Source organism: Lepisma saccharinum, chromosome 26, assembly GCF_977018435.1.
Source record: "Lepisma saccharinum chromosome 26, izLepSacc3.1, whole genome shotgun sequence".
Taxonomy (NCBI): domain Eukaryota; kingdom Metazoa; phylum Arthropoda; class Insecta; order Zygentoma; family Lepismatidae; genus Lepisma; species Lepisma saccharinum.
This window is the reverse complement of record NC_139254.1, coordinates 28,056,104-28,065,383: the sequence shown is the minus strand read 5'-3', so window position 1 is coordinate 28,065,383 and position 9,280 is coordinate 28,056,104.

Sequence of the window (9,280 nt, the reverse complement as noted above, 5' to 3'; positions counted from 1 at the left end):
GTGTGGGTCATTACCCCCACACCCCCTATATGCCTTTATGGTGTGGTGCTAAGCACAGGGGAGCACTTTGCCTTTTTTTTATCATAGATGACTGTATCACCATCTCGGTGCAATGTTTTAAAATTGTTTCTCAATAACAATTATTTTGCCGTATGTCCTTTCAAAGAGAGACCATTTTTATTTCTTCCCTCCCATAACAAACCTTTCCAGATTGCTAGCCTATCGGAGCACTGGTAGGATCTGAAAAGCTTCTAGAATCCCAAAATGAGCTTGAATTCTGGTGTGGATGTCAATATTGACATTCCATATTGATAAAGGTGCAGTTAGAAGAAGAAAAAAATGGTAATTTACTTAACAAATCCTTTTTATGAGGAGCCCTTCAATCTCTCACATTAATCCACAGCGAATAAGAGCCCCATAGTTTTAAAAGTTATGAAATAACAAAATAAGAAAGTGTTGCTATCTAGATATTCATAAGTGGCAATTTATTGAAGCATTTTTTATGTGAATTTACTTGCACAAGAGACACTTTCTGAGAAACTGTTACATTTTGGATTTGGTTTGGAAAAATTTTGCAAAAACATTTGTGTAATTAACATTTTAGGGAAGAGGTAACAAAAGTAAGTCAGAATATTCTCATATTTGAGTGAACACCATGAAACAGACAGAAATACGCAAGAGATGTGCTAAGTTTAGTGCATCGAAGGAGAGCCCAATTGTACCCCCTGTGCCCAATGTCCTGAGGTTTCCTGTTGAGTGTAATGGTGTCAGGTAGCCTAGCTCATCACGGCAGGTCTGCGAATCCAAGGTCCTGTGACCGCCCCGCTCTTGAAGGTCTTTCTCATAAGAGACCTTTTTTGCATCCATGTTTACAACCACAGCACGGTTTGTGATGACGTCAAGATGAAACTTTTCAGAATGTCCAGCACTGCTGTAAAGCATGCAATGCTCTTGTTTTTAAGAGAATAACACACATTGAAGAGCATCGCAACACAACTTACACAGAATACATGAAACTAATGGTGCATAGCAAAAAATATAAGTGAGCAAAAGCATAACTTTCCCCACGGTTAGTGCTGAAAGAACTGAAAAAAAAAACAACTTGTGGATCCATTGTATTTCCTTAATAGTATTTCTGTTTTTAATTTTTTTGGATCATACAGATCAAATTTTGTTTTTACTATGCTTACAAATTACAAAACTGATCAAGTTTTTTTGTTCTTGATGTGACATACATACATACTCAGACACAACCTTTTTCCTAAGATATCTTACCTTCCCACAAGGAATGGCTAAACATATCAGGATTCTGGAAAATTTAAAAATTTTGATTCGGAAAATTGTAGTACTCTGATTTTGGAGGCAATCCAAATTTCGGGTAGAATTTGTTAGTTTAATCTTCCTTACTTTACGATCATGTACTCCATAGGAAAAGAAAAGAATTTGGCCATCCCTACTTCACACGTCACGCACACACACCTCACTTAGTACTCCAGCAATTTGTTTCTTACAGCATATTTGCAGTAGCTACAATTCAATCTGCAAGTGTGTCAATATATGGTGTAAAAGAACACCTTATTACTAACTTCATTGACCTTAGGAACACTGTTATCATCATTATCAATGTAGGAATCCCCCACGTCCCGGTTGAAAGATTTACCCTGGCGTTTGGCAAGTATTCTGATTACGTAAAAATTTCACGCTTTGCCACTGAACTTAACTATAGTTTTTTTTTTTCCCCCAGCAATGTACATTTGAAAATTACATGCTGGAAAACCTTCAGTCTCGAGAGGCATACAGGTTTAGTGGTTTTTGAGCACAGTGCCAACAACCAACGAAAAGGTTATTTTTCTGAAGTAGATCTTATAGATAGATTTATGTAATCAAAATACGAATTTTGTTTGTCTGGACGTAAAGACATTGAATTTGTAAGCTACTGAGGTCAGATAGAAATTTATCCTATTCTAATGTCAAAAGGTCTATATTGTTCTGCCAGCTGTTTTTTCTTATGGTATTATGCAGGTATGAATCAACGAACTTTTTTTCTCAGAAATGTTAAAAAAACTGCAGTAATTATACCTTTCCAAGCAAGAGTTTAATTCCTTCCTTTGAATCATATTTGTAAATTCTTGCACATACTACATGATTCCTACAGCAATGATTAAATGCACTCAATCACCGACAAAACATGCATAATTCTGTATGTCGTCGTGACAATATTTTCCTAGTCAGGTTGCCATTTAATACTTCTGTTGTTAATTGATTCAGATATTATCTGAAAATGTTTGGCATCCTTTAATTTGAATCTACCAGATGAACCAGTGTTACCGCAGGTAACAGCAAAATGTAAAGAAATTAAAATGGTTTTTTTTTTTCAATAAAATAACATCCTTAATGGTCCTCCCCTACGGCGCAGTGGTAGCATGGTTACCTTGTAATCAAGGGTACCTGCTGGAGGCACTTTAAACTGTAGGTCCAGTCCCGATTAACCTTACTGTGCATAAAGTGGACTTAAAACACCAAATCAATCCAACAACATTGTTAAATAAGTTAACCGACAGCGATGCAACCGAGTGCATATTGTGGAGGACATTTTTTCTGCAGCTGACAAGAGAGGAGGCAACCGAGAGGTAAGAAGAGGAAAGGGCGCCAATCCAAGGGAAGAGCGGGGAAATACTTAGAGGCTACGGGGTTATTCATATACCTGTTTAGGGGTCCATCCTACCGAATCAGCAAGTGTTGTCACATTGCATTTCCAGAAAAGAGCTAAATCCCACCTAAAACGGGGATACTATTTCTCTGAAGCAACTAGAGCTAGACTGCAAAGTCAAAACTGGATGTACCTACAACTGAGACTGTTGACATAATAAACGAAAAGATAAATACTTGATGCGATTCGTGATTTCGACAAACCTTGCTCCAAAAAACTAAGTTGGCAACAGTAGTATGTACATCTGGACTTCTCTTCCACCCCTGTAGGAGGGGAATTCTGTCGTCTGCTCACCGCACAAACGTCAAACTGACCCGAATGTGTGGGTCTTCTTCCCCTTTCCTAGGGTGACCAGACACACATTCAAAAAAGAGGACACCGCAAAAAATGGCACCACATTTCCTATTACTCACAATTTAAGCAATATTAAAAAATCTTGCCAACGCCTTGCTCAGATACTTTTCAAGTGATCTCTTTCAATAACTTCTTCAAAGCAAAGAAAGCAATCTCCTAATCTGTTATTTAACAAATGACAAAGAATATCTACAATTTGAAGCACATGATTTTACTCCTTTTCTAATTATTTGTTAGAATGAAATATCCCCACAAGTGAATGCCAATGTAACAAGTAAGATTTATTTTAACTTATTTCCAAAACCCGAATTAAAATTTTAAGTAGTTTAGATTGTTTCAAGAAATATGATTTTAATGCCAGGAACATTTCTAGCACTCTTTCAACAGCAGGGGAATGTAACAGCCACCAAGACTACTAGAGGGAAAGGCTGGGGTCAGACATGCCTCTTTTTGCGACTGCCGCGGTTGTGGCATCACGGGCGGACAAAACCCAGTTGAGTCTTTACCCCATACGGAAAGAAATGTGGAAAGGCTGATCTGTTTTGTTCTTTTCGCTCCTTTTTTTTTTTCTTGTATTTCTGGATTGTTGGGTTCAGGGTGCAAAATCCTGGAGGAAACGAGGGGATTCCCCCCACCAACAATCTTGGCCTCAAAAATCTTCCACCAGAATTTTTTGGGGGAGAGAGTTGTTTCTATAACAATGAAAAGATAAGCACTTACTTTTAATTTCAAGTATACTTTACTAAGAATAATATCGAAAACACACACAAATTAGTGTGGTTGTGAGTGTTGAATGATTTCTGTCTCAAGAGATCATTAACAAATCTACATCAATACGCACAGTAAAAGTAAAACAAGAATGCAAGACAATAATAACTATGAAATCTAATTGATTTATATTAACATAGTGCACTAACTAAACAAAAACTTACACATAATAAAACCACTTCAACTATGTCATAATTTATTAACATCTTTAACCACTTAGTAATGGAATTAGTTAGCTGCTTTACACTATCTGATATGTATGAAAGTAACAAATTAATTTCTAATTAATAATCATAATTATTTTAATTGAGTAATTTATTTTTACTTTTAATAACATTACAAATATGTACATCATATAATTCACACATATGTTTGCGGGGAGGGGGTTGTAGGTTAAGAACTTTATCCCCCTCACCAGTTTTCAATGATTTCGCATCCTGGTGGGTTGTGAGGTGTTGCAGTTCACAATGCCTTCAGTGAGGTGTTGCGACGTGTCGTGATTTCCGATGAAAAAATAAAAACAGCGGATGACAATATATAACTGAACACATCGCATCTAACGAGACTTGTTAGTGGATTGCGATACCAGTAGTCTCATTACACATCAGGCTACCATACACTTCAATTGGGTTACAATTATTAGAATAAAAAAATAATAATGTAATTTTTTAATAAAGGCTCTCACGAGTATAGTAAGATAAATACTGCAAGCATACCCCCCCAATTTAATATCCAGTCCCCAACCAAAATTATTATGTCAATTTTAGGTTCACTGTTGGTATTGAAGAGTTGAATCTCGACGTCCTCCAAGTAATTTAATTCTCAATTGCCATACCAAAATTTCCACAGCAGTCTTAAGCGCAACATTAATTAATACTTAAGACTTGGCTATCTCCCATCCTAGTGCTCAATTTTCTTACTATAGAGTTGGAAACTTCAAGGGTAATTCCACATCAGAATTCACGATAAAAATTTAAGGTTTAATATGTAATAGCTGGATATTGTGCACCTCAAATAGTAGATACCGTGTTGCCGAGAGACGACACTGGCATGTCTCGTCGCGTGAAAATTCCATCTCTTCTCGTGTCTAGTCTCTTTAACAACACTAATAATACATAGTAACTGTTATAATAATTTTCATCACAATCCCCCCCAAGTTAAGTGGACGTAACCAGCTTTCACATACCCACCTGTGGGCACCCCTGTTCGACATCCCACTGATTATATATGCCTATATAAAGTGAGCCTCGACTTTCTTCAGTTCTATGTCTCAAGTTTTCGTTCAGTCAAAAGTTATTTAAAGTGTTTGTGACATAATACACACGGAACTTCCTCACATTCCTCCTTGTGTAGTTCAAAGATTCATAAGACTCAGAATTGTAATCTGAATAAGGAAAATTAATGAAGAAATAAATATCAATAGTCAAAGCAAAGTTACCAGATTCAAGAAGTTAAGTGAAAACATTTCCTCTCTCACTCCTAAAAGAGAACAATAGATGAGGCTGTTTTCTTTTACATATTCAACTTATCCATAATTTTGGCTTTCTGCCTTTCTTTATTTAACAAAAGCCATGACCAGGCATATTAATTTCAATTTTACATGAAACTTTAGGTTTCAGAGAAATGTGGCAGCCTGAAAACTACCAATTCAATACATATGTTAATAGCTGTATAATCCAATTCTGAAGACATACATTAAATCGGATCCTAAGAACCTGTATATTCAGTCCCAGCTAGCTTCTGGTCATAATGATGGCTCGTTTTTGTTCATAATTTCTGCATTGATTTCGCTGCGAAACCGTGGCGCGGAGCGATCTGTTCGCCCCGTGACGTCACGCTTTTGTCAAAGACCACGTGATCAAGTATGGCCCCAGAACTCCCACCACACATTCCTCGAAGTGTTGTTCAAAGATTCATAAAACTCAGAACTGTAATCTGAATGAGGAAAGTTAACGAAGAAGTGAATATTAATAGCAGAAGCAAAGTCAACAATTTGAAAAAGTTGAAGTGAAACAGCTCCTCCCTCACCTCTAAAACAGATGACTCCATAAGTATAACAATAGGTAAATCCGCATCATTTATTAATATTATTATTTTACGCATTCAACATATATTTTTCTTTCTGCCCTAAAAAAACGCATTACTAGGTGTATTAACCCCAATTTTACAAGAAACTTATCGTTTCACAGAGGAATGTGACGACATATCAACTACCGATAACATGTGTGCGTAAATGGCTGTGTAATCCAACTGTAAGGACATATGTTATGTCGGATCCTAAGTAAGTCTGTGTATTCACTCCCAATTAGCTTCTGGGCATAATCGCGGCTCTTTTTTGTTGTTAATTACTGCTTTGATTCGGCTGCGAAACCGGAGCGTAGAGCGATCTGTCCGCCCGTGACGTCACGGCTGACGTCAAGGACCACGTGATCGGGTATGGCCCCAGCCTTCTCCTCTACTATACGACGCACGGTTTTAGAAGCGATATCGGGCTGAGCCACGCAGAGGGTGTGCGTGGCGACCAGCCAATGGCAGGAGTGCAACGTTGTACAGTTAGGAAACTGCGGCGTGCGAGTTAAACGCCGTGTTCTGTATTTTTCTTTCGAGCAAGAAGTTTTCATAAAACTCGCCACTTTAAGGTTCATCATAAGATGGGGCACGACATTTTGAACCCATGAATTTCCGTCGCCTACAGCCGGAGTTATCGTTTCTCGAAGAAACACGGGAAACAACACGTCTCTACTCACACACACACACACACACACACACACACAGTGATCCTTTCCTTTGCCTTCCGTCCTTTGTTTTTTCGTTGCCACCGTGTTGGTAAAGCTATTCGCGATTAAAATTAACCGATATGCCATCTGGTGGGATTTTCAGGAAGTATTCTAAGTAGGATACGTTGTGTTGAAGTCGTTTAAAGCATGGGGAATATGCGAGAGAGTAAGGTCTACTGTTCAGGTTTTTTTGTGCTCTAAATCGTTTTATGGGTCAAATCAAATTAAAAGTTTTCATGTGTTTCCACCCTGTGGAATCAAGAAAATGAAATTTGTTAATAAATCAGGAAAAACGTAATTGACAGAAGATTGGTATGGGGGATATAACACTGTAATCCGGCAAGGAAATTACGAAGAATGCACGAGTCCGCTTACTTTATTTTTCGAGAGATAAATATATATTACCATGAAAGTAAAGTTTTAAATTGTACTTTATAAATAAAGCTTTTTTTTTTTTTTTTTTCGAAAAAATCATGCAGGGTCTTACCCAATGCGTCCATGTATTACCGGTATTACGTATGTGTGAAATTTGGAACAGGTGCAAGTCGATTAAGAGAGAAGATGAAAATAGTTTGAGAATGAATTAATGTCAAATGTAACCAGAAAAAAAGTGGACATGCTAATGTTACTGTTTCATTCAGTACGATGTCCTTTTTCAGTGAGTATAGCCTGGTCATGAAATCGTGAATATTATTATTAAACCAGCCTTTCTCTTTCGAGAAAGAACTGCAACGATATGTTCGCAATTTTCTCCCGTCCCAGCTTTTCAAGGACAGGTCAATTTCAAGTCCTTTATTTTCAAATAATTTCCGAGAAACCCAGTTACAAAAAACGTGCAGATGATACAGCACTGCCTTGGACAACCAGTGCGTATACATAGTTTCGTCTGCATTTTCCGTGTTATTTTTGCCTATCATAATTAAATGCTTCGTTCTCAGTACAGCTTCACGTTTGTTAGAGTACCTGAAATTCACATCGCATTCGCAATATTTAAAAATAATGCGTAATTTAAACGTTTTCTACCATACCAGCCATGACAACGCGCTGCTATTTTGTACTACTGCTGAATGTAAACAAAGATTCATCCTACTTAGAGCGGCCATATTGGAAGCGACACTAGCGCTCAGGTGGTAATTTTAATCGCGAATTGGTGTCAAATTCGGCTGAATATGCACAATGACCTATCATAGTCTTGTGTGTTCACAAACATTGCGAGTCTGGGTTAGTTTTGAGTTCAGTGTTTTCATAACAAGGGCGGTGTAAGATAATTTTACTCGTACGGCGTGAAGAACAGTTGTGAGAGGATTCAATTCAGCCCTTATTGATTGATTTATTTTACTTCGCTTTTTCTGCCACTTTTGGCTAATTTACGAAAATGGGGATGAGTGTTATGATGAATTGATGAATGGGCACTTACAAATATCCATGCTCGGGCCGGGATTCGAATCCGAGACTCCTGGCGTTGAAGCCCGTTGTGCAATACAGCCCTTATGCTCGATAGTTGTGCAATAGCGTGTATGTTGCGTGAGTGTTATTTAATAATGTCGCGCCGGCGTCATTGTGGAGTGGTTAGCATATCGCTCTACGACGCCAGGAGTCCCGGGTTCGAATCCTGGCCTGGATGTTTATGAACGTCCCTTCATTAATTCCATTATATCATCACTCATTCCCATCTTCGCAATTAGCCAAAAGTGACAGAAAAGCAAAGTGAAATAAAGCAAATCAAATCAAATTAATAATGTCGTTCTCGAAACCTAGTACGTACCAGTAGTACAGGCACCAAGAGTACTCGTATTACGTTCACAAGACAGAAATCTTAGTTTTAAAGCTTATTCTTACTTCAAGGAATTGGCGTTCGCAAGAAGTGCGTGCTGAAACAGTTTTTTCTCAGAGTCGAGAACTTACGGCTAAAGCGTATGGTGTATGTGTGCATACTGTGTTGCGCATTATAAAACAGGGTAAAGTATCTACCACAGAAATCGTTGAACCCCTGTTCAAATCTCCTGGGTATCATGCCAGAAAACAGAAACGAGAGCGATGATGATGACCTTGCAGTTCCTCTACAATAAATACGTACCTTCAAACTTCTTTTAGGTACGAGTTTCTCTTATGTGCTGCAGTGATATAATCTACTGTAGAATTCTTCACTATATATTTCATTGTACTCAAGTATCACGTGCATGCATTATACCCATAAAAAGCTGAATATTGGACACAGCGAATTATCTGTGTTTCCCTTCCGCTAGCAGTTGGTTTGGCAACAGCGCGACAGCACTGGCTGCGTATTGGCTGAACTCATGTTCCTTCTAAAAGCGTACGCCGTATAGTCTTGAACAGCCACCATTCGTTTTTTTCCATCCTTTTAAAAGCCGGATATTTTCTTGCAAGATCATTGTTGAATTTACACTTTCGCTTCGTTATTTCATGAAAGTAAATATTACTTAATAATCAAAGTTCTCACTACGCGTTTCTGTATCGCCTATGTATAACTCGAAAAGGAATTGGCCGATCCCCGTGGCGGAGTGGTTAGCACACAACGCCAGGGGTCCCGGGCCTGGTATGGGTGTTCTTTGTGAGTGTCCCTTCATCAAAATCATCGCTCATACCCATCTTCGCGATTAGCCAAAAGTGGCAGTAAAATAATCCAAATCACAAATCAATCAATCAAAAA